We start from the raw sequence: 27,546 nt of genomic DNA, 5'->3' as shown, positions 1-27,546 counted from the left end.
AATCCATAGATAATTATGTATAATTAGACTCTTAGTATATATTAATAGATGTATATAGATCTCAAGATTTATAGATAATTATATATAGATTAACATATTTATTATGTATAATATATATATTAATCTATAATTTATTTTTTTTTCTTTATAACAATAATTATATATATATATATCGATTAAATATTTATTAATAAATAAATATTTATTATATTAAATCTATTGTTATTAAATTGTGGATTATATTTTATAATATAAATTATATATTCGATAAATCCATAGATAATTATATATAATTAGACTCTTAGTATATATTGATAGATGTATATAGATCTCAAGATTTATAGATAATTATATATAAATTAACATATTTATTATGTATAATATGTATATTAATCTATAATTTATCTTTTTTCTTTATAACAATAATTATATATATATATATCGATTAAATATTTATTAATAGATAAATATTTATTATATTAAATTTATTGTTATTAAATTATAAATTATATTATAAAATATAAATTATATATTTTATGAATTTATAATTTGAATTATTCATATTAAAAAATTTATTAATATAAAAAAAAAAAAAAAATTTAATGTAATAAATACATATTTATATATTTAATTATTATTGTTTATATAAAAATTATTATTTAAATAAAATAAATTTTGATTATTTTCTTTAATTAATTTAATTTTTATTATAATATATAAAAATTTAATTATATTATAAAATAAATTTTGATTATTTTCCTTAATTAATTTAATTTTTATTGTAATATATAAAAATTTAATTATATTATAAAGTAAATTTTGATTATTTTCTTTAATTAATTTAATTTTTATTGTAATATATAAAAATTTAATTATATTATAAAATAAATTTTGATTATTTTCTTTAATTAATTTAATTTTTATTGTAATATATAAAAATTTAATTATATTATAAATAAATTTTGATTTATTGAAATTGAGTGAATATTTAATTATCAGAGTTATAGTAAAATTATAGTGAAATTACTAGTATGTATAAAAAAATTTACTTAATAATGAAATTAAAATCATTCAATTTCATCTGATCATTGAAATTGAGTGAATATTTAATTGTCAGAGTTATAGTAAAATTATAGTGAAATTACTAGTATGTATAAAAAAATTTACTTAATAATGAAATTAAAATCATTCAATTTCATCTGATCATTGAAATTGAGTGAATATTTAATTATCAGAGTTATAGCAAAATTATAGTGAAATTACTAGTATGTATAAAAAAATTTATTTAATAATGAAATTAAAATCATTCAATTTCATCTGATCATTGAAATTGAGTGAATATTTAATTATCAGAGTTATAGCAAAATTATAGTGAAATTACTAGTATGTATAAAAAAATTTACTTAATAATGAAATTAAAATCATTCAATTTCATCTGATCATTGAAATTAAGTGAATATTTAATTATCAGAGTTATAGTAAAATTATAGTGAAATTACTAGTATGTATAAAAAAATTTACTTAATAATGAAATTAAAATCATTCAATTTCATCTGATCATTGAAATTGAGTGAATATTTAATTATCAGAATTATAGCAAAATTATAGTGAAATTACTAGTATGTATAAAAAAATTTACTTAATAATGAAATTAAAATCATTCAATTTCATCTGATCATTGAAATTGAGTGAATATTTAATTATCAGAGTTATAGTAAAATTATAGTGAAATTACTAGTATGTATAAAAAAATTTACTTAATAATGAAATTAAAATCATTCAATTTCATCTGATCATTGAAATTGAGTGAATATTTAATTATCAGAGTTATAGCAAAATTATAGTGAAATTACTAGTATGTATAAAAAAATTTACTTAATAATGAAATTAAAATCATTCAATTTCATCTGATCATTGAAATTGAGTGAATATTTAATTATCAGAGTTATAGTAAAATTATAGTGAAATTACTAGTATGTATAAAAAAATTTACTTAATAATGAAATTAAAATCATTCAATTTCATCTGATCATTGAAATTGAGTGAATATTTAATTATCAGAGTTATAGTAAAATTATAGTGAAATTACTAGTATGTATAAAAAAATTTACTTAATAATGAAATTAAAATCATTCAATTTCATCTGATCATTGAAATTGAGTGAATATTTAATTATCAGAGTTATAGTAAAATTATAGTGAAATTACTAGTATGTATAAAAAAATTTACTTAATAATGAAATTAAAATCATTCAATTTCATCTGATCATTGAAATTGAGTGAATATTTAATTATCAGAGTTATAGTAAAATTATAGTGAAATTACTAGTATGTATAAAAAAATTTACTTAATAATGAAATTAAAATCATTCAATTTCATCTGATCATTGAAATTGAGTGAATATTTAATTATCAGAGTTATAGCAAAATTATAGTGAAATTACTAGTATGTATAAAAAAATTTACTTAATAATGAAATTAAAATCATTCAATTTCATCTGATCATTGAAATTGAGTGAATATTTAATTATCAGAGTTATAGTAAAATTATAGTGAAATTACTAGTATGTATAAAAAAATTTACTTAAGAATGAAATTAAAATCATTCAATTTCATCTGATCATTGAAATTGAGTGAATATTTAATTATCAGAGTTATAGCAAAATTATAGTGAAATTACTAGTATGTATAAAAAAATTTACTTAATAATGAAATTAAAATCATTCAATTTCATCTGATCATTGAAATTGAGTGAATATTTAATTATCAGAGTTATAGTAAAATTATAGTGAAATTACTAGTATGTATAAAAAAATTTACTTAATAATGAAATTAAAATCATTCAATTTCATCTGATCATTGAAATTGAGTGAATATTTAATTATCAGAGTTATAGTAAAATTATAGTGAAATTACTAGTATGTATAAAAAAATTTACTTAATAATGAAATTAAAATCATTCAATTTCATCTGATCATTGAAATTGAGTGAATATTTAATTATCAGAGTTATAGCAAAATTATAGTGAAATTACTAGTATGTATAAAAAAATTTACTTAATAATGAAATTAAAATCATTCAATTTCATCTGATCATTGAAATTGAGTGAATATTTAATTATCAGAGTTATAGTAAAATTATAGTGAAATTACTAGTATGTATAAAAAAATTTACTTAATAATGAAATTAAAATCATTCAATTTCATCTGATCATTGAAATTGAGTGAATATTTAATTATCAGAGTTATAGTAAAATTATAGTGAAATTACTAGTATGTATAAAAAAATTTACTTAATAATGAAATTAAAATCATTCAATTTCATCTGATCATTGAAATTGAGTGAATATTTAATTATCAGAGTTATAGTAAAATTATAGTGAAATTACTAGTATGTATAAAAAAATTTACTTAATAATGAAATTAAAATCATTCAATTTCATCTGATCATTGAAATTGAGTGAATATTTAATTATCAGAGTTATAGTAAAATTATAGTGAAATTACTAGTATGTATAAAAAAATTTACTTAATAATGAAATTAAAATCATTCAATTTCATCTGATCATTGAAATTGAGTGAATATTTAATTATCAGAGTTATAGTAAAATTATAGTGAAATTACTAGTATGTATAAAAAAATTTACTTAATAATGAAATTAAAATCATTCATTTGATAAAATTTTAGTTTATTATAAAATTTTTCTATTACGATGAAAAGATTTAATTAAAAATTAAAAGTTTTAATAAAAATTTAATTTTAGTTTTATTATTAATTAATTATTTTAATATTTATATAAATTTTTTTTTTATTATAAATTTTTAAATAAAATTTATAAAAATTATTTAAATTTTATATTTAAAAAATAAATGAAAATTTTATTTAGGAAAAAAAAATTAATAGAAGATAATTTAGTGCCAGCATCTGCGGTTAAACTACATCTATAAATTAATAATAACAATTTTAAATAAATTTAATAAAAAAAAATTAAATAAATAATTAATTATAATTTTAGTGAAATAATAATATAATTTTAAATTTATTTATTAAATTTAGTTATTTTGTAAATTTTATTAAAAACTAGGATTAGATACCCTATTATTAAAAAAGAAATTATACAATTGATTATTAAATGTTAATCATTAAAATTAAAATATTTGGCGGTTAAATAATATTTTAGAGGAACTTGTGAATTAATTTGATGATCCACGATAAGATTTACTTAATTTAATTTTTATGTATTGTTGTTTTTAAAAATTTTAATAAAAATATTTTTATTAAATTTAATTTAAATTATAATTCAAATCAAAATGTAGAATAATTAAGATTTAATGAGTTACAATAAAATTTATATTTAAGGATAATTTATTTTAATATAAATTTTAAAAAGGATTTAAAAGTAAATAATTTTAAATTAAAATTATTGAAAGTTGTAAATTTAATGTACAAATCGCCCGTCATTTTCATATAAAAATTGGAAAAAGTCGTAACAAAGTAAAAGTATTGGAAAATGTTTTTAGTTTAAGAATAAATAATTAATTAATAATTTATTTTTAAATAAATTTAAATAATAATTTTTATTCTAAAAATATTTATTTTATATATATAATATATATATATATATATATATATATATATATATTATTTTAAAGTTTAATTTAATTTAATAATAATTAAAGTAATTTTAAATATAAATTTGTTTAAGTAAATATTTTAAATAAATTTTTTATATTAATAAGTATTGTAAAAGTTTTAAATAATTTTAAATAAAAAAAAAAATTATTTTTGTACCTTTTGTATCAGGGTTTATTAATTATAATTATATATATATATATTTCTCGAAAATAAAAGAGCTAAATAAATATAATTTTTTATGTAAAATAATTAATTATTAATATTTATTTAGAAATTATACGTTATTCGATTTTATTGATATCTAGTTTTTTTTGAAATGAATTTAATTCATATATTTAATAAAAATTTATTTTATAATAAAATAAAATTTATTAAATATAAAAAAATTATGGGATAAACTTTAATTTTAAAATTATTATTTAAAATATTTATTTAAATATATTTATATTCATAAAATTTGTTAATATTAAAAAAAATTTAATAATTTATAAAATTTAAATATTTAAAGATTTATTAATAAAATATAAATTAATAAAAAAAAATTAATTAAAATTAAATTAAATTAATTTATAATGATAAAATTAGTAAATTTTATTATATTAATATATTTATTTAATTTATAAATATAATATAGGAATTAAGCAAAAATTATATTCACCTGTTTATCAAAAACATGTCTTTTTGTTAATAATTTAAAGTCAATTCTGCTCAATGAATTAAATTTTAAATAGCTGCAGTATTTTGACTGTACAAAGGTAGCATAATAAATAGGTTTTTAATTGGAATCTTGTATGAAAGAGTTAATGAAATATAAACTATCTTTATTATAAAAATTAAATTTTAATTTTAAGTAAAAATGCTTAAATAATATTAAGGGACGATAAGACCCTATAGAATTTTATATAATTTTATTAATATTAATATTTTAAATTGATATTAATAAAATTATATTTTATTGGGAGGATATTTAAATTTATTAAACTTTAAAATAATTAATAATCAATAATTATTGTTTAAATAAATGAATTTTATTAAAAATTAATAGATAAATTACCTTAGGGATAACAGTGTAATATCTTTGGAAAGATCATATTAATAAAGATGATTACAACCTCGATGTTGAATTAAGATAAATTTTAAATGCAGTAGTTTAAAAATTAAGTCTGTTCGACTTTTAAAATCTTACATGATTTGAGTTCAGATCGGCGTAAGCCAGATCGGTTTCTATCTTTAATAAAAATAAATATTTTTGTACGAAAGGACTCTATATTTAAAATAATTTTTTAATAATTAATAAATATTTTTATTAATTATTTTAGCAAATTAGTGCAATTAAATTTAGAATTTAGTATAAATATAATTTATTATATAAATAATAATTTATTCTTTATTAAATTATATATATATAAGTTTAATTTATTTATTTTTATTAATTTTAATAAATTTAATAGCTGTTGCATTTTTAACATTATATGAACGAAAAATTTTAGGTTATATTCAAGATCGAAAAGGTCCAAATAAATCTGGATTTATAGGATTATTTCAACCAATTAATGATGCTATAAAATTATTATTTAAAGAATTTTTTATTTTAAAAAATTCAAATTTTTATCAATATATATTTTGTCCTATATTAATTTTAATTTTATCTTTTATATTATGATTAGTAACACCTTTTTATTTTAATTTATATAATAATAATTTTTCAATTTTATTTATATTAAGAATTTTAAGATTTAGTGTTTTTCCTATAATAATTATAGGATGATCTTCAAATTCTAATTATTCTATGTTAGGATCAATTCGATCTATTGCACAATCTATTTCTTATGAAATTAGATTATTTTTAATATTATTAATTATAATATTATTAACTGAAAGTATATCTTTTTACAATTTTATTATTTTTCAAAAATATATTAAATTTTGTATTCTTTTATTTCCTTTATATTTAATATTTATATTAAATATATTAATAGAATTAAATCGTACACCATTTGATTTAATTGAAGGTGAATCAGAATTAATTTCTGGATTTAATACTGAATATTTTAGAAGACAATTTACTATAATTTTTATAGCTGAATATTTAAGAATTAGATTTGCAAGAATAATTTTAAGTATTATATTTTTTGGATTTGATATATATTCAATTAAATTTTTATTAATTTATTATTTTCATTTATTATTAATTATTTGAATACGTGGAGTTTTACCTCGTATTCGATATGATGAATTAATATATTTATGTTGAAAAACTTTTTTACCTATAACTTTAATATATTTATTTTTTATTTTTATATTTAAACAATTTTCTAATATTATATTATAAATTAAAATATTAAATAAATTTTTAATTTGTAATTTAATAATTATATAAATATAATTATTATTATAAAATTTAAGTTTATAGAAGTTTATAATATTCTATCTTATATTTTCAAAATATATGCTTAATTCAAGCTCATAAACTTAAAATTTTATGCTTATTTTATTTAAAATTTTAATATAATAATATTATCTCAAAATTTATTAAATATTGAATTTAATAAAAAATATGAGAAATATAATAATGAAAATAATTGTCTTAAATTAGTGTAAGGATATTCAATTAATTGACTACCTAATCAAGTTAATAAAATAAATACATTAACAAATATTCAAAACATAATTTTATTAATTGGATAAAATTTACTTGATTTAATATTATAATTATTAATAATTGGTAAAAAATATAAAATTAAAATTGATATAAATAACATTAATACTCCTCCTAATTTATTTGGAATAGCTCGTAAAATTGAATATGCAAATAAAAAATATCATTCTGGTTTAATATGTTCTGGTGTAATTATAGAATTTGCTATAATAAAATTATCTGGGTCACTTAAATAATAAGGAATTTGTATAACAATAATAAAATTAATATATAAAATTAAAATAAATCCTATAATATCTTTAATAAAAAAATAAGGATAAAAAGGAATTTTATAGATATTACTATCTATACCTATTGGGTTATTTGATCCATTTAAATGTAAATAAAATAAATGTAAAATTACTATAAATATAATAATTAAAGGTAAAATAAAATGAAATGAATAAAAACGATTTAATGTCGCATTATTAATTGAAAATCCCCCTCAAATTCATTCAACAATATCTTGCCCAATATATGGTAATGCGGATAATAAATTTGTAATTACAGTTGCACCTCAAAAAGATATTTGTCCTCATGGTAATACATATCCTAAAAAAGCCGTAGCTATAGAAAGTAATAAAATTACAATTCCAATAAATCATACATTAATTGATTTAAATGAATGATAATAGATATTTCGTCCAATATGTATATACATACAAATAAAATATATTGAAGCTCCATTTATATGAATTAAACGAATTAATCAACCTTTATTAACATCTTTTATAATATGAATAACTCTTTCAAAAGCATAATTAATATTTGGACAATAATGTAATGATAATAATAACCCTGAAATAATCTGAATTATTAAATATAATCCTAATAATGATCCAAAGTTTCATAAAATATTAATATTTAATGGAGTTGGTAAAATAATTAATGAATTATTAAAAATTTTAAGTAATGAATTAACTTTAAATAATTTAATGAATTTATTTTTCATTAATTAAATATAATATTTTTTATATTATTAATTTTTAATTTTTCGTAATGATTTAAATTTAATTAATGATATTTTTATAATTAAATTTAAACAATAAATTAAATAAGTAATTGAAATAAAAATAAAAATACAATTAGGAAATTTATATAATAATTTAATTGAATAATTAATATTTTTAAATATAATTTTATTTATTATAAAATCAATTGAAATATAATTATAATATGTATAAATTATAATTAAAATTATAATAATATATATTAATAAAATTGAATAATATTCATAAGTAAATATAATTATCTTATAATTATTAATTAATCTAGTAAAATATATAAATATAATTATTAATCCTCCAATTATTGAAATAAAAATTATATAACTATATATATTTATATTTATATCTAAATTAATTAATAATAATATATTTACAATATAAAAAACTAAAATTATTATAAATATTAATGGGTGTAAATTAATTTTTATTATTGAAAATCTAATTAATATAATTAAATTTGAAACAATAATTAATTTAATTAAAATTATTATTTTTGGTATTATTATTATCATTTTAAAATTAAAATTATTATTTATAAATTAACAAAAAATAGTTTATTTAAAATATTAATTTTGGGAATTAAAGATAAAATATTCTTTTTTTTTTGAAAATTAAGATTGTTTTAAATAAATATTATTTTTTTTAATTTACAAAATTAATGTTTTTAAATAAACTATAAAACTTAATTTAATTTTAAATATTCAAAATAAATATATAAAATATGATTTTATTGGTGATATATTATTTAATTATCACTTTTTTTATTTAATAATATTTTTAGGAATAGTATTAATTTTTAAATTTAAAGATTCATTATTAATAATTTTAATTAGAATTGAATTTATAATTATATTAAATATTGTAATAACTATCTATTTAAAAATTATATATTTTGATGAATGATTATTTTTATTCTATATTGTATTTTCTATTTGTGAAAGAGTATTAGGTTTATCTTTAATTATTAATTTAATATATAAATATGGAAATCAAAATATTAGAATAATAAATTTAATATGGTAATAATAATTAAAATATTAAAATAATTAAATTTAATATGGTAATAATAATTTTATTTAATACATTTGCTTTAATTTATATATATAATTTTTATAAATATAAATTTATAATAAGAAATTTAATTAATATAATATTAATTATATTAATTATAAATTATGATTTATTTATTGAATGAAATAAATATAGATTTAATTTTAGATTAAATAATTATTCTTTTATAATGATTATTTTAAGATTATGAATTTTTAGTATTATTATTATATCATTAAGATTAAAAATAATTAATTTTAATTTATTTATTAATTTTTTATTAATTTTATTAATTAATTTAATTTTATTTTTTATATCTAATAATGTTTTAATATTTTATTTTTTTTTTGAAGTTAGATTAATTTTAATATTTTTAATAATTATTTATTGAGGAATAGGTGAAATACGAATTTTAGCGAGAATATATTTAATATTTTATACTTTATTTTTTTCTTTACCATTTTTATTATTTTTATTTTTAATAATTTTAAATAAAAATTATATTATATTTAATATAATAGAAATAGAATTATTTATTTGTAATAATTATCTATTTATATTTATAATTTTATCTTTTTTAGTTAAAATTCCAATTTTTGGTATACATAATTGATTATTAAAAGCTCATGTAGAAGCTCCTGTATATTGTTCAATAATTTTAGCTTCTATTATATTAAAATTAGGAACATATGGATTATTACGATTTATTTTAATTTTTTATAATAATTTAATATTTATTAAAATTTATATTATAATTATTAGTATAACTGGAGGTATTATTTTAAGAATTTTATGTTTACGTCAAATTGATATAAAAATTTTAGTTGCATATTCTTCAGTAGTTCATATAAGTATTTTAATTAGTAGATTAATAACTTTAAAAAATTTAAGTTTATATAGATGTTATTTAACAATAATTTCTCATGGTTTATGTTCATCAGGATTATTTTATATAGTAAATTTATTTTATAAAGAAACAAATAGTCGATTAATAATTATTAATAAAGGTATTATAAATATTACTTCAAAAATATCATTATTATGATTTTTATTATGTTCTTCTAATATATCTGCTCCTTTATCATTAAATTTAATTAGAGAAATTTTTACTATAATAATTTTATATAATTGATGTAATTCATTAATTTTTATATTAATATTAATTAGATTTTTAAGATTTATTTATTCTTTATATTTATTTAGATATATAAATCATGGAAAAATAAATTTTTATTTAAAAATTAAAAATTTTAAGTTTTTAGAATTTTTAGTAATTATTTTACATTGATTACCTTTAAATTTTATATTTTTAAATTTAGATTTATTTATATAATTTAATTGTAATAAAAATATTTATTTAAATTTAAATTAATATATATATATATATTATATATATATATTAATATATATATATAATTAAAAATCAATTTAAATAGTTTAAATAAAAATATTGAATTGTGGATTCAATGATGTATAAAAATACTTTAAATTATATTATTAATAATTATTTATAGTTTATTTATATTAATTTTAAGTTTTATATTAATAATTATAGGAATATATTTTTATATATTTAAATTTAATATATATATTGAATGATTAATATTAAATTTTAATAGAATAAAAATTGAATTTTTAATTTTTTTAGATTATATAAGATTAATTTTTTTAAGAATTGTAATATTAATTTCTTCTATAGTAATATTATATAGAATTGAATATATAAAATCAGAAATTTTTATTAAACGATTTATTTATTTAGTAATATTATTTGTAATTTCAATATGTTTAATAATTTTAAGTCCAAATATTTTTAGAATTATATTAGGTTGAGATGGTTTAGGATTAATTTCTTATTGTTTAATTATTTTTTATCAAAATTATAATTCATATAATTCAGGATTTTTAACAATTTTATGTAATCGAATTGGAGATGTTAGATTATTATTAATAATTTGTATATTCATAAATTTAGGATCTTGAAATGGATTAATTTATAATAATAATTTTTATAATAATATATTAAATTTTATATTAATTTTAACAGCTATAACTAAAAGTGCTCAAATACCTTTTTCTTTATGATTACCTGCTGCTATAACAGCCCCTACTCCAGTTTCTTCATTAGTTCATTCATCAACATTAGTTACTGCAGGTGTATATTTATTAATTCGATATAATAAATTATTTATAATAAATATAAATATTAATATATATATATTATACATTTCTTTAATAACAACTTTTATAGCAAGATTAATAGCTAATTTTGAATATGATTTAAAAAAAATTATTGCTTTATCAACATTAAGGCAATTAGGTTTAATAATATTAACTTTAAGTATTAATTATTATGAATTAGCATTTTTTCATATAATTATTCATGCTTTATTTAAATCATTAATATTTTTATGTGCTGGAGATTTTATTCATTTAATAAATAATAATCAAGATATTCGTAAATATGGTAATATATTAATAATTACACCAATAAAAAGATTAATTATAATTTTAAGTTTAATTATATTAATAGGATTCCCATTTTTATCTGGATTTTATTCAAAAGATTTAATTATTGAAATATTTATAAATAAAAAATTAAATTATATTTTTTATTTAATTTTTATTATTTCAATAATATTAACAATTAGGTATAGAATTCGAATAATTTTATGATTAATATTTTTTAATAATAATTTTATTCCTATAATTTATTTTAAAGAAAATAAATTAATAATTTTTTGTATAATAATATTATTAATATTATCTTTTTTTTTTAGATATAATATATTTAAATTAATTTATATTAAATATTTATTTAATATATATATATTAGATAAAATAATAATTTTAAATTTTTATATTTATGGATTTTGAATTAGTTTATTAATGTATAATTTCAATATATATTTATTTAAAAATTTAATAAATTTTATTATAACAATATTTTTTTCTATATATATATTTAAATATAGATATAAAAATTTATTTAATATTATATATAAATATGAAATTTTAATAGAAAAAGGATGATTTGAAAGATTTATAGGTATATATATATTGAAATTAATATATATATTTAATATATTTAATAATAAATATATATTTAATAAATTAGAATTTATTGTTATTATAAATTTTTATACTATTATATTATTATTATTTATTTGAATTTTATAAATTATTTAAATAGCTTAAATATAAAAGTATAATATTGAAAATATTAAGATAAATAAATTTTTTAAATAGAAATATTAATGAATAATCATTAATTTTTAAGTTAGAAGCTTAAATTATTATATTTCAAATTTATATAATTTAAACAAAATATTATATTTTCAATATAAAAATAATATAAATTAATTTTATTTATAAATAATTATAAAAATTAATAATTTTTAATTGGAATATTTAATTCAATTAAATTATTAACAATAATTTACCTCTAATTTTTTGGTTTCAATTAAATTTAGATATTAATAATTTATTTATTAAATTTTTAAATGCAATTTAAATGTTATTATATTAACTAATATCCAAATTAAAAATTATATAAAGTAAAAATTTACATTTAATTTCGAATTAAAAATTTGATTATTAAAATTAATCTATATAATAAATTAATTTAATCAATTTAAATAACCTAAATATCATTCTATTAATAAACCAATAATTAATATTAATAAAAAATATATAAATATAATTATTGAAATTAAAGATATAAATTCTTTTATTACAAAAATTAATGGTAAAATTAATATAATTTCAACATCAAAAATTAAAAAAATTAATGAAATTAAAAAAAAATTATTAGAAAATGGTAATCGTCTATTAGATAAAGGATCAAATCCACATTCAATTGGTAAAATTTTTTCTCGATTTTTTTTATACCTTATTTTAAAATATAAATTTATAAATGTTAATAATAAACAAATAAATATAATAATAAATAATATAAATATATAATTAAAAATTATATATATTATTATTAATAAATTTTTTAATTGGAAGTTAATCGTAATAATTTTTATACTATATATATATATATTAATTAATTTAATATATTCATCAATAAATAAATATATAAACAAATAATCAAATAATATCTACAAAATGTCAATATCAAGATGAAGCTTCAAAATGAAAATGATGAATTTTAGAAAAATGATTAATTGATATACGAAATAAACATGTTATTAAAAATAAAATACCAATAATTACATGTGTTCCATGAAATCCTGTTAATAAATAAAAAATAGATCCAAAAATTCTATCATTAATACAAAATTTTGATTCATTATATTCTAAATATTGTAATAATGAAAAATAAATTCCTAATAAAATTGTACATAATAATCAAAATTTTCTATATCTTAATTTATTATTTAATAATAAATTATGACTTAAAGTAATTATAAATCCAGATGAAATTAAAATAATTGAATTTAATAATGGAATATCATAAGGATTAAATATTAAAATATTTTTAGGAGGTCATAAATTACCAATTTCAATATTAGGTGAAATACATCTATGAAAATAAGTTCAAAATATTGAAATAAAAAAAAATAATTCTGAAATAATAAATAAAATTATTCTAAATTTTATTATTATTATTACTTTTAATGTATGAAATCCTTGATAAGTTCTTTCCCGAATAATATCTCGTCATCATTGAAATATTATTATTATTAAAATTAATATATTTAATAATATAAAAAATAATTTATTTAATATAAATCAATTTAATACTCTTATTAATAAATTTATTAAAGATAAAGAAGTTATTAAAGGTCATGGCCTTAATGTAACTAAATGAAAAGGATGATTTGAATTTATCATTTTAATATTTAATTTTAATTAGATTCATTAAAATATAATAAACTTAAAATTGAAAATACATATGATTGAATTATAGAAACTGAAATTTCTAAAATAAATAATATATTTTGTACAATAATAATTAAAGGTAAAAATAATAATATTAAATTATTTATTGATGATCCTATTAAAGATAATAATAAATGACCTGCTAATATATTAGCAGTTAATCGAATAGATAATGTTCATGGACGAATAATATTTCTAATTAATTCAATTAATACTATAAAATTTATTAAAAATATAGGTGTATTTAATGGAACTAAATGAATTAATATATAATTTAAATTTACACTTCATCCAAATAATATAAATCTTAATCATAAAGTTAAAGATAAAGATAAGTTAATATTTAAATGACTTGTTGGTGTAAAATTATAAGGAAATAATCCTAATAAATTTATAAATAAAATTATTATTATTAAACTAATAAAAATAATAATATTAGATATATATTTAAATATTACTAATAATTTAAATTCATTAAAAATTAAATTAATTAATAATATAAATATTATTTGATAACGTGATAATTTAATTCAATATATTAATGGAATTAATATTAATACTATTATAATTATAATTCAATTTATTGATATATATATATTTGTTGAAGGATCAAAAATAGAAAATAAATTTGTTACCATTTATATATATAAATAAATAAATGTTTCTTATAAAATTTAATTTTTATAATTTTATTATAATTTATAAAATAAATTATAATTAAAATAATAAAAATTATAATTAATCTATAAATATACAAATTTAATCAATTTATTGGTATTATTTGTGGAATGAAAAAATTTTCATTAGAAGTAATTGTTAAATACTATTATTTGGTTTAAGAGACCAATTCTTACATTTCAGACACCTAATGAAAAAAATATTGATTATATATTATTCAATAACTTTAAAATGACATTTTAATATTATTATTTAACTAATTTTTTATAATAATATATAATTAATTATTTATATTAATTCAATTTATAAAATTTGAACAATTAGTTCTTTCTAATACAATTGGTATAAATCTATGATTAGCTCCACAAATTTCTGAACATTGCCCAAAAAATAAACCTGATCGTATTGAAATTAAAGTTATTTGATTAATACGTCCTGGAATTGAATCTATTTTTATTCCTAATGATGGAATTGTTCAAGAATGAATAACATCTAATGATGTAGTTAATAAACGAATAGGAATATTATAAGGGATAATTAATCGATTATCAACATCTAATAAACGAAATAAATCTAATTTATCTAAATCTTTAATTATATAAGAATCAAAATTAAAATTTTTAAATTCAGGATATTCATAACTTCAATATCATTGATGTCCAATAGCTTTAATTGTAAAAAAAATAGGATTCCATATTTCATCAATAAAATATAATGTTTTTAATGAAGGAAAAGCAATAATTATTAAAATTAATATAGGTAAAATTGTTCATACAATTTCAATTAAATGATGCTTTAACAAATATCGATTTATAAATTCATTAGTTATAATATCTAATATAATTAATAATGTAAATGTAATAATTATAATTATTATAATTATAGTAATATTATAAAATAAATTTAAATTATTAGAAAATGGTGAACTTGGATCTTGAAAAGAAAATATTTTTCAATGTGAAATTATTAATAAAAAATTATAATTTTTATTTAAGAATCTTAAGTTCATTGCACTTATCTGCCATATTAATTATTAATAAATATTTTTAATTTTTTTTATAATTATAAAATTATTTATAATATATAAAATTTTATTTATTCTTTTTATTATATATAATTTTAATAATAAAAGGTAATTCATTAAATGAATGATCTAAAGGAGGATAATTTTGTAATCATTCTAAAGAACATTGATAAAATTTAAAAATAATTAATCGTTTAGCAATTAATCTTTCTATAATAATATAAATTAATAAAATTAATCTATTTAATGAAATTAAAGATCCTAAAGAAGATAATAAATTTCAACAATAATATGAATCAGGATAATCAGAATATCGTCGAGGTATTCCTATTAATCCTAAAAAATGTTGAGGGAAAAAAGTTAAATTTACTCCAATAAATATTAATAAAAATTGAATAATTAATCATTTTTTATTTAAAATTAAACCAGTAAAAATTGGGTATCAATAAATAAATCTTGCAATAATAGAAAATACTGCCCCTATAGATAATACATAATGAAAATGTGCTACTACATAATATGTATCATGTAAAATAATATCAATAGATGAATTAGATAATATAATTCCAGTTAATCCTCCTATTGTAAATAAAAAAATAAATCCTATTGATCATAAAATAGAAGGATTAATAATTAATTTAGATCCATAATATGTTGCTATTCATCTAAAAACTTTAATTCCAGTAGGAATAGCAATAATTATAGTTGCTGAAGTAAAATAAGCTCGTGTATCAACATCTAATCCAACTGTAAATATATGATGAGCTCATACAATAAATCCTAAAAATCCAATCCCTAATATTGCATAAATTATCCCAATATTACCAAATGTTTCCTTTTTACCACTTTCATTAAAAATAATATGTGAAATTAATCCAAATCCAGGTAAAATTAAAATATAAACTTCAGGGTGACCAAAAAATCAAAATAAATGTTGATAAAGTACAGGATCTCCTCCACCTGAAGGGTCAAAAAATGAAGTATTTAAATTACGATCAGTTAATAATATTGTAATTGCACCAGCTAATACAGGTAAAGATAATAATAATAAAATTGTTGTAATAAAAACAGATCATGAAAATAAGGATAATTGATCATAATTTAAATTATAATTTTTTATTATTAAAATTGTTACAATAAAATTTATTGATCCTATAATAGATGAGATACCTGCAATATGTAAAGAAAAAATAGTTAAATCAACAGATAAAGAAGAATGATACATTAATGAAGATAATGGAGGATAAATAGTTCATCCTGTTCCTCTTCCTCTATATAAAATACTACTTATTAATAATAAAATTAATGAAGGAGGTAATAATCAAAATCTTATATTATTTATTCGTGGAAATGCTATATCTGGTGCACCAATTATTAATGGAATTAATCAATTTCCAAATCCTCCAATTAAAAAAGGTATAACTATAAAAAAAATTATAATAAAAGCATGAGAAGTAACAATAGAATTATAAATTTGATCATTATTAATTCATATACCTGGTGAACTTAATTCCATACGAATAATTATTCTTAATGAAGAACCAATTATTCCAGTTCATATAGCAAAAATAAAATATAGTATCCCAATATTCTTATGATTTGTTGAATAAAATCATTTAAAAATATAATAAATATTTATTAAAATTTACAATTATATTATATTTTTAAATTTGAAATTTAATAGTTTATTTTAACTTAAAATTTTATATTTATATTTAATATTAAAATTAAATTATAATAATTCATAAAATTAATAAATTTAAATAATATTGTGTCTGAAAAAGAAGTAAATTGTAAATTTATTTATAAAGATAAAAATTCTTTCTATATTAAAAATTATTATTTATTTTTAATTAAATTTTTATAAGTTAAAATAAACTATTAAATTGCAAATTTAAAAATATTAAAAATTTAATTAAAAATTTATTAAATTTCAATATATAAATATAATATACATATAAATATAATTATAAATAAAATTAATAATAATCATTTAGGAATAATTGTATTAATTATAATCTTATAAGAATAAGATTTAATTTTTGAATTTAAATAATGATTAAATAAAAATAAATTTAAATAAGTTCATGTTATTAAAGTTCTAGAAATTAATATAGCAATTAATACAACCATTAAATTATCATAATTTATAATTAAACTTTCTATTAATATCCATTTTATTAAAAATGTTAATATTGGAGGAAATCTAGAATATATAATCATTAAAAATATTATTAATATTTTTAATGATTTACTTAAGTTTAAATCATAAACATCAAATTTATTATCAATATTTAATATACCTAACAATCGAAATAATAATAATGTTATTAAAGTGTATAAAATTATATAAATAATAAATAATTTTATAGATATCATTATTAAAAATAACAATAAACATGTATGAATTAATGAAGAATAAATTATAATGTATTTTAAAGAATTAGTATTTAAAACTAAAAGTCTAGAATATAATAAATTAAAAATAATAAATCCAATTATATGATCATCTAATTTTAATATTAAATGTATTAAATAAATAGGTTGAATTTTTAAAATAGTAGAAAAAATAAATAAATTTATTCAATTTATATATTTTGAAGATATTAAAAATCAAAAATTTACAGGATATAAATCTATTTTTATATATAATATAAAATAAGTAATAGCAATATGTAAATTATCCATTTCTTCTAAATTAAGAATATTTTTTATAATAATACTAAAATATAATAATAAAGAAGTAATTATAGAAACTATAAAATAAAAAACTGCAGAATTTATATCCTTTTCAATAATTAAAATATAAACTATAGTAAAACTTACAATTTCTATTAATATTCAAACAATAATACAATTATTAAATAATAAAGATACAATTCTTAAAAAAAAAATTAAAAAAATTAACAATTTTAATTTAACATCATATTTTAAAGTTTTCTTAATATAAAATTAAATAAATTTTTTATTTAATTTAATAATTAATAATTTTAATTTAAATTTTTAATAAAATATAATAATAAAAATTTAATTTATATAAATATTTCATCAAAATATTCCTTTTTCAGGCATATTACTAAAATTTTTAAAAATTATATTTTAGTGTTTAAGCACATAAAATTTTGAATTTTATAGAATTAATTAAATTAATAAATATATTAATTATATAATTATTAATTATATAATATTTATTATTTTTTTTATTTATTATATAAAAGATATTCAAAATCTATATTTAGGGTATGAACCTAATAACTTTATTTATTTAGTTTATTTATATAAATAAATATATAAATAAAAATAATTTTAATTTCATTATTAAGTAAATTTTTTTTTACATCCTAGTAATTTCACTATAATTTTACTATAACTCTGATAATTAAATACTCACTCAATTTCAATGATCAGATGAAATTGAATGATTTTAATTTCATTATTAAGTAAATTTTTTTTTACATCCTAGTAATTTCACTATAATTTTACTATAACTCTGATAATTAAATACTCACTCAATTTCAATGATCAGATGAAATTGAATGATTTTAATTTCATTATTAAGTAAATTTTTTTTTACATACTAGTAATTTCACTATAATTTTGCTATAACTCTGATAATTAAATATTCACTCAATTTCAATGATCAGATGAAATTGAATGATTTTAATTTCATTATTAAGTAAATTTTTTTATACATACTAGTAATTTCACTATAATTTTACTATAACTCTGATAATTAAATATTCACTCAATTTCAATGATCAGATGAAATTGAATGATTTTAATTTCATTATTAAGTAAATTTTTTTATACATACTAGTAATTTCACTATAATTTTACTATAACTCTGATAATTAAATATTCACTCAATTTCAATGATCAGATGAAATTGAATGATTTTAATTTCATTATTAAGTAAATTTTTTTATACATACTAGTAATTTCACTATAATTTTGCTATAACTCTGATAATTAAATATTCACTCAATTTCAATGATCAGATGAAATTGAATGATTTTAATTTCATTATTAAGTAAATTTTTTTTTACATCCTAGTAATTTCACTATAATTTTACTATAACTCTGATAATTAAATACTCACTCAATTTCAATGATCAGATGAAATTGAATGATTTTAATTTCATTATTAAGTAAATTTTTTTTTACATCCTAGTAATTTCACTATAATTTTACTATAACTCTGATAATTAAATATTCACTCAATTTCAATGATCAGATGAAATTGAATGATTTTAATTTCATTATTAAGTAAATTTTTTTTTACATCCTAGTAATTTCACTATAATTTTACTATAACTCTGATAATTAAATACTCACTCAATTTCAATGATCAGATGAAATTGAATGATTTTAATTTCATTATTAAGTAAATTTTTTTTTACATCCTAGTAATTTCACTATAATTTTACTATAACTCTGATAATTAAATACTCACTCAATTTCAATGATCAGATGAAATTGAATGATTTTAATTTCATTATTAAGTAAATTTTTTTTTACATCCTAGTAATTTCACTATAATTTTACTATAACTCTGATAATTAAATACTCACTCAATTTCAATGATCAGATGAAATTGAATGATTTTAATTTCATTATTAAGTAAATTTTTTTTTACATCCTAGTAATTTCACTATAATTTTACTATAACTCTGATAATTAAATACTCACTCAATTTCAATGATCAGATGAAATTGAATGATTTTAATTTCATTATTAAGTAAATTTTTTTTTACATCCTAGTAATTTCACTATAATTTTACTATAACTCTGATAATTAAATACTCACTCAATTTCAATGATCAGATGAAATTGAATGATTTTAATTTCATTATTAAGTAAATTTTTTTTTACATCCTAGTAATTTCACTATAATTTTACTATAACTCTGATAATTAAATACTCACTCAATTTCAATGATCAGATGAAATTGAATGATTTTAATTTCATTATTAAATAAATTTTTTTTTACATCCTAGTAATTTCACTATAATTTTACTATAACTCTGATAATTAAATACTCACTCAATTTCAATGATCAGATGAAATTGAATGATTTTAATTTCATTATTAAGTAAATTTTTTTTTACATCCTAGTAATTTCACTATAATTTTACTATAACTCTGATAATTAAATACTCACTCAATTTCAATGATCAGATGAAATTGAATGATTTTAATTTCATTATTAAGTAAATTTTTTTTTACATCCTAGTAATTTCACTATAATTTTACTATAACTCTGATAATTAAATATTCACTCAATTTCAATGATCAGATGAAATTGAATGATTTTAATTTCATTATTAAGTAAATTTTTTTTTACATCCTAGTAATTTCACTATAATTTTACTATAACTCTGATAATTAAATACTCACTCAATTTCAATGATCAGATGAAATTGAATGATTTTAATTTCATTATTAAGTAAATTTTTTTTTACATCCTAGTAATTTCACTATAATTTTACTATAACTCTGATAATTAAATACTCACTCAATTTCAATGATCAGATGAAATTGAATGATTTTAATTTCATTATTAAGTAAATTTTTTTTTACATCCTAGTAATTTCACTATAATTTTACTATAACTCTGATAATTAAATATTCACTCAATTTCAATGATCAGATGAAATTGAATGATTTTAATTTCATTATTAAGTAAATTTTTTTTTACATCCTAGTAATTTCACTATAATTTTACTATAACTCTGATAATTAAATACTCACTCAATTTCAATGATCAGATGAAATTGAATGATTTTAATTTCATTATTAAGTAAATTTTTTTTTACATCCTAGTAATTTCACTATAATTTTACTATAACTCTGATAATTAAATATTCACTCAATTTCAATGATCAGATGAAATTGAATGATTTTAATTTCATTATTAAGTAAATTTTTTTTTACATCCTAGTAATTTCACTATAATTTTACTATAACTCTGATAATTAAATACTCACTCAATTTCAATGATCAGATGAAATTGAATGATTTTAATTTCATTATTAAGTAAATTTTTTTTTACATCCTAGTAATTTCACTATAATTTTACTATAACTCTGATAATTAAATACTCACTCAATTTCAATGATCAGATGAAATTGAATGATTTTAATTTCATTATTAAGTAAATTTTTTTTTACATCCTAGTAATTTCACTATAATTTTACTATAACTCTGATAATTAAATATTCACTCAATTTCAATGATCAGATGAAATTGAATGATTTTAATTTCATTATTAAGTAAATTTTTTTTTACATCCTAGTAATTTCACTATAATTTTACTATAACTCTGATAATTAAATACTCACTCAATTTCAATGATCAGATGAAATTGAATGATTTTAATTTCATTATTAAGTAAATTTTTTTTTACATCCTAGTAATTTCACTATAATTTTACTATAACTCTGATAATTAAATACTCACTCAATTTCAATGATCAGATGAAATTGAATGATTTTAATTTCATTATTAAATAAATTTTTTTTTACATCCTAGTAATTTCACTATAATTTTACTATAACTCTGATAATTAAATACTCACTCAATTTCAATGATCAGATGAAATTGAATGATTTTAATTTCATTATTAAGTAAATTTTTTTTTACATCCTAGTAATTTCACTATAATTTTACTATAACTCTGATAATTAAATACTCACTCAATTTCAATGATCAGATGAAATTGAATGATTTTAATTTCATTATTAAGTAAATTTTTTTTTACATCCTAGTAATTTCACTATAATTTTACTATAACTCTGATAATTAAATACTCACTCAATTTCAATGATCAGATGAAATTGAATGATTTTAATTTCATTATTAAGTAAATTTTTTTTTACATCCTAGTAATTTCACTATAATTTTACTATAACTCTGATAATTAAATACTCACTCAATTTCAATGATCAGATGAAATTGAATGATTTTAATTTCATTATTAAGTAAATTTTTTTTTACATCCTAGTAATTTCACTATAATTTTACTATAACTCTGATAATTAAATACTCACTCAATTTCAATGATCAGATGAAATTGAATGATTTTAATTTCATTATTAAGTAAATTTTTTTTTACATCCTAGTAATTTCACTATAATTTTACTATAACTCTGATAATTAAATACTCACTCAATTTCAATGATCAGATGAAATTGAATGATTTTAATTTCATTATTAAGTAAATTTTTTTTTACATCCTAGTAATTTCACTATAATTTTACTATAACTCTGATAATTAAATACTCACTCAATTTCAATGATCAGATGAAATTGAATGATTTTAATTTCATTATTAAGTAAATTTTTTTTTACATCCTAGTAATTTCACTATAATTTTACTATAACTCTGATAATTAAATACTCACTCAATTTCAATGATCAGATGAAATTGAATGATTTTAATTTCATTATTAAGTAAATTTTTTTTTACATCCTAGTAATTTCACTATAATTTTACTATAACTCTGATAATTAAATACTCACTCAATTTCAATGATCAGATGAAATTGAATGATTTTAATTTCATTATTAAGTAAATTTTTTTTTACATCCTAGTAATTTCACTATAATTTTACTATAACTCTGATAATTAAATACTCACTCAATTTCAATGATCAGATGAAATTGAATGATTTTAATTTCATTATTAAGTAAATTTTTTTTTACATCCTAGTAATTTCACTATAATTTTACTATAACTCTGATAATTAAATATTCACTCAATTTCAATGATCAGATGAAATTGAATGATTTTAATTTCATTATTAAGTAAATTTTTTTTTACATCCTAGTAATTTCACTATAATTTTACTATAACTCTGATAATTAAATACTCACTCAATTTCAATGATCAGATGAAATTGAATGATTTTAATTTCATTATTAAGTAAATTTTTTTTTACATCCTAGTAATTTCACTATAATTTTACTATAACTCTGATAATTAAATACTCACTCAATTTCAATGATCAGATGAAATTGAATGATTTTAATTTCATTATTAAGTAAATTTTTTTTTACATCCTAGTAATTTCACTATAATTTTACTATAACTCTGATAATTAAATATTCACTCAATTTCAATGATCAGATGAAATTGAATGATTTTAATTTCATTATTAAGTAAATTTTTTTTTACATCCTAGTAATTTCACTATAATTTTACTATAACTCTGATAATTAAATACTCACTCAATTTCAATGATCAGATGAAATTGAATGATTTTAATTTCATTATTAAGTAAATTTTTTTTTACATCCTAGTAATTTCACTATAATTTTACTATAACTCTGATAATTAAATATTCACTCAATTTCAATGATCAGATGAAATTGAATGATTTTAATTTCATTATTAAGTAAATTTTTTTTTACATCCTAGTAATTTCACTATAATTTTACTATAACTCTGATAATTAAATACTCACTCAATTTCAATGATCAGATGAAATTGAATGATTTTAATTTCATTATTAAGTAAATTTTTTTTTACATCCTAGTAATTTCACTATAATTTTACTATAACTCTGATAATTAAATACTCACTCAATTTCAATGATCAGATGAAATTGAATGATTTTAATTTCATTATTAAGTAAATTTTTTTTTACATCCTAGTAATTTCACTATAATTTTACTATAACTCTGATAATTAAATATTCACTCAATTTCAATGATCAGATGAAATTGAATGATTTTAATTTCATTATTAAGTAAATTTTTTTTTACATCCTAGTAATTTCACTATAATTTTACTATAACTCTGATAATTAAATACTCACTCAATTTCAATGATCAGATGAAATTGAATGATTTTAATTTCATTATTAAGTAAATTTTTTTTTACATCCTAGTAATTTCACTATAATTTTACTATAACTCTGATAATTAAATACTCACTCAATTTCAATGATCAGATGAAATTGAATGATTTTAATTTCATTATTAAATAAATTTTTTTTTACATCCTAGTAATTTCACTATAATTTTACTATAACTCTGATAATTAAATACTCACTCAATTTCAATGATCAGATGAAATTGAATGATTTTAATTTCATTATTAAGTAAATTTTTTTTTACATCCTAGTAATTTCACTATAATTTTACTATAACTCTGATAATTAAATACTCACTCAATTTCAATGATCAGATGAAATTGAATGATTTTAATTTCATTATTAAGTAAATTTTTTTTTACATCCTAGTAATTTCACTATAATTTTACTATAACTCTGATAATTAAATACTCACTCAATTTCAATGATCAGATGAAATTGAATGATTTTAATTTCATTATTAAGTAAATTTTTTTTTACATCCTAGTAATTTCACTATAATTTTACTATAACTCTGATAATTAAATACTCACTCAATTTCAATGATCAGATGAAATTGAATGATTTTAATTTCATTATTAAGTAAATTTTTTTTTACATCCTAGTAATTTCACTATAATTTTACTATAACTCTGATAATTAAATACTCACTCAATTTCAATGATCAGATGAAATTGAATGATTTTAATTTCATTATTAAGTAAATTTTTTTTTACATCCTAGTAATTTCACTATAATTTTACTATAACTCTGATAATTAAATACTCACTCAATTTCAATGATCAGATGAAATTGAATGATTTTAATTTCATTATTAAGTAAATTTTTTTTTACATCCTAGTAATTTCACTATAATTTTACTATAACTCTGATAATTAAATACTCACTCAATTTCAATGATCAGATGAAATTGAATGATTTTAATTTCATTATTAAGTAAATTTTTTTTTACATCCTAGTAATTTCACTATAATTTTACTATAACTCTGATAATTAAATACTCACTCAATTTCAATGATCAGATGAAATTGAATGATTTTAATTTCATTATTAAGTAAATTTTTTTTTACATCCTAGTAATTTCACTATAATTTTACTATAACTCTGATAATTAAATACTCACTCAATTTCAATGATCAGATGAAATTGAATGATTTTAATTTCATTATTAAGTAAATTTTTTTTTACATCCTAGTAATTTCACTATAATTTTACTATAACTCTGATAATTAAATACTCACTCAATTTCAATGATCAGATGAAATTGAATGATTTTAATTTCATTATTAAGTAAATTTTTTTTTACATCCTAGTAATTTCACTATAATTTTACTATAACTCTGATAATTAAATACTCACTCAATTTCAATGATCAGATGAAATTGAATGATTTTAATTTCATTATTAAGTAAATTTTTTTTTACATCCTAGTAATTTCACTATAATTTTACTATAACTCTGATAATTAAATACTCACTCAATTTCAATAAATCAAAACTTATTTATAATATAATTAAATTTTTATATATTACAATAAAAATTAAATTAATTAAAGAAAATAATCAAAATTTATTTTATAATATAATTAAATTTTTATATATTACAATAAAAATTAAATTAATTAAAAAAATAATCAAAATTTATTTTATAATATAATTAAATTTTTATATATTACAATAAAAATTAAATTAATTAAAGAAAATAATCAAAATTTATTTTATAATATAATTAAATTTTTATATATTATAATAAAAATTAAATTAATTAAAGAAAATAATCAAAATTTATTTTATAATATAATTAAATTTTTATATACTATAATAAAAATTAAATTAATTAAAGAAAATAATCAAAATTTATTTTATTTAAATAATAATTTTTATATAAACAATAATAATTAAATATATAAATATGTATTTATTACATTAAATTTTTTTTTTTTTTTTATATTAATAAATTTTTTAATATGAATAATTCAAATTATAAATTCATAAAATATATAATTTATATTTTATAATATAATTTATAATTTAATAATAATAAATTTAATATAATAAATATTTATTTATTAATAAATATTTAATCGATATATATATATATAATTATTGTTATAAAGAAAAAAAATAAATTATAGATTAATATACATATTATACATAACAAATATGTTAATCTATATATAATTATCTATAAATCTTGAGATCTATATACATCTATTAATATATACTAAGAGTCTAATTATATATAATTATCTATGGATTTATCGAATATATGATTTATATTATAAAATATAATCCACAATTTAATAACAATAAATTTAATATAATAAATATTTATCTATTAATAAATATTTAATTGATATATATATATATAATTATTGTTATAAAGAAAAAAAAATAAATTATAGATTAATATACATATTATACATAATAAATATATTAATTTATATATAATTATCTATAAATCTTGAGATCTATATACATCTATTAATATATACTAAGAGTCTAATTATATATAATTATCTATGGATTTATCGAATATATGATTTATATTATAAAATATAATCCACAATTTAATAATAATAAATTTAATATAATAAATATTTATCTATTAATAAATATTTAATCGATATATATATATATAATTATTGTTATAAAGAAAAAAAAATAAATTATAGATTAATATATATATT

The 27,546-nt window shown here is 14.9% G+C and overlaps 1 long non-coding RNA gene across 1 annotated transcript in view; it reads left to right on the top strand.

Moving 5' to 3' along the window:
* Positions 1-10,552, top strand: part of LOC143341749 (uncharacterized) — a 31,670-nt gene extending 21,118 nt beyond the window's left edge. Inside the window, exon 2 of the long non-coding RNA XR_013079672.1 lies at positions 10,163-10,552. This is a non-coding gene — a long non-coding RNA (uncharacterized LOC143341749). The remainder of the gene's footprint in view (positions 1-10,162) is intronic.
* The last annotated feature ends 16,994 nt before the right edge of the window (positions 10,553-27,546 follow it).

The sequence above is a fragment of the Colletes latitarsis genome, chromosome 5 (genome assembly GCF_051014445.1).
Source record: "Colletes latitarsis isolate SP2378_abdomen chromosome 5, iyColLati1, whole genome shotgun sequence".
In the NCBI taxonomy this organism is placed as follows: Eukaryota; Metazoa; Arthropoda; class Insecta; order Hymenoptera; family Colletidae; genus Colletes; species Colletes latitarsis.
The sequence above is the reverse complement of the archived record's forward strand: the minus strand, read 5'-3'. Positions and strand labels throughout refer to the sequence as shown.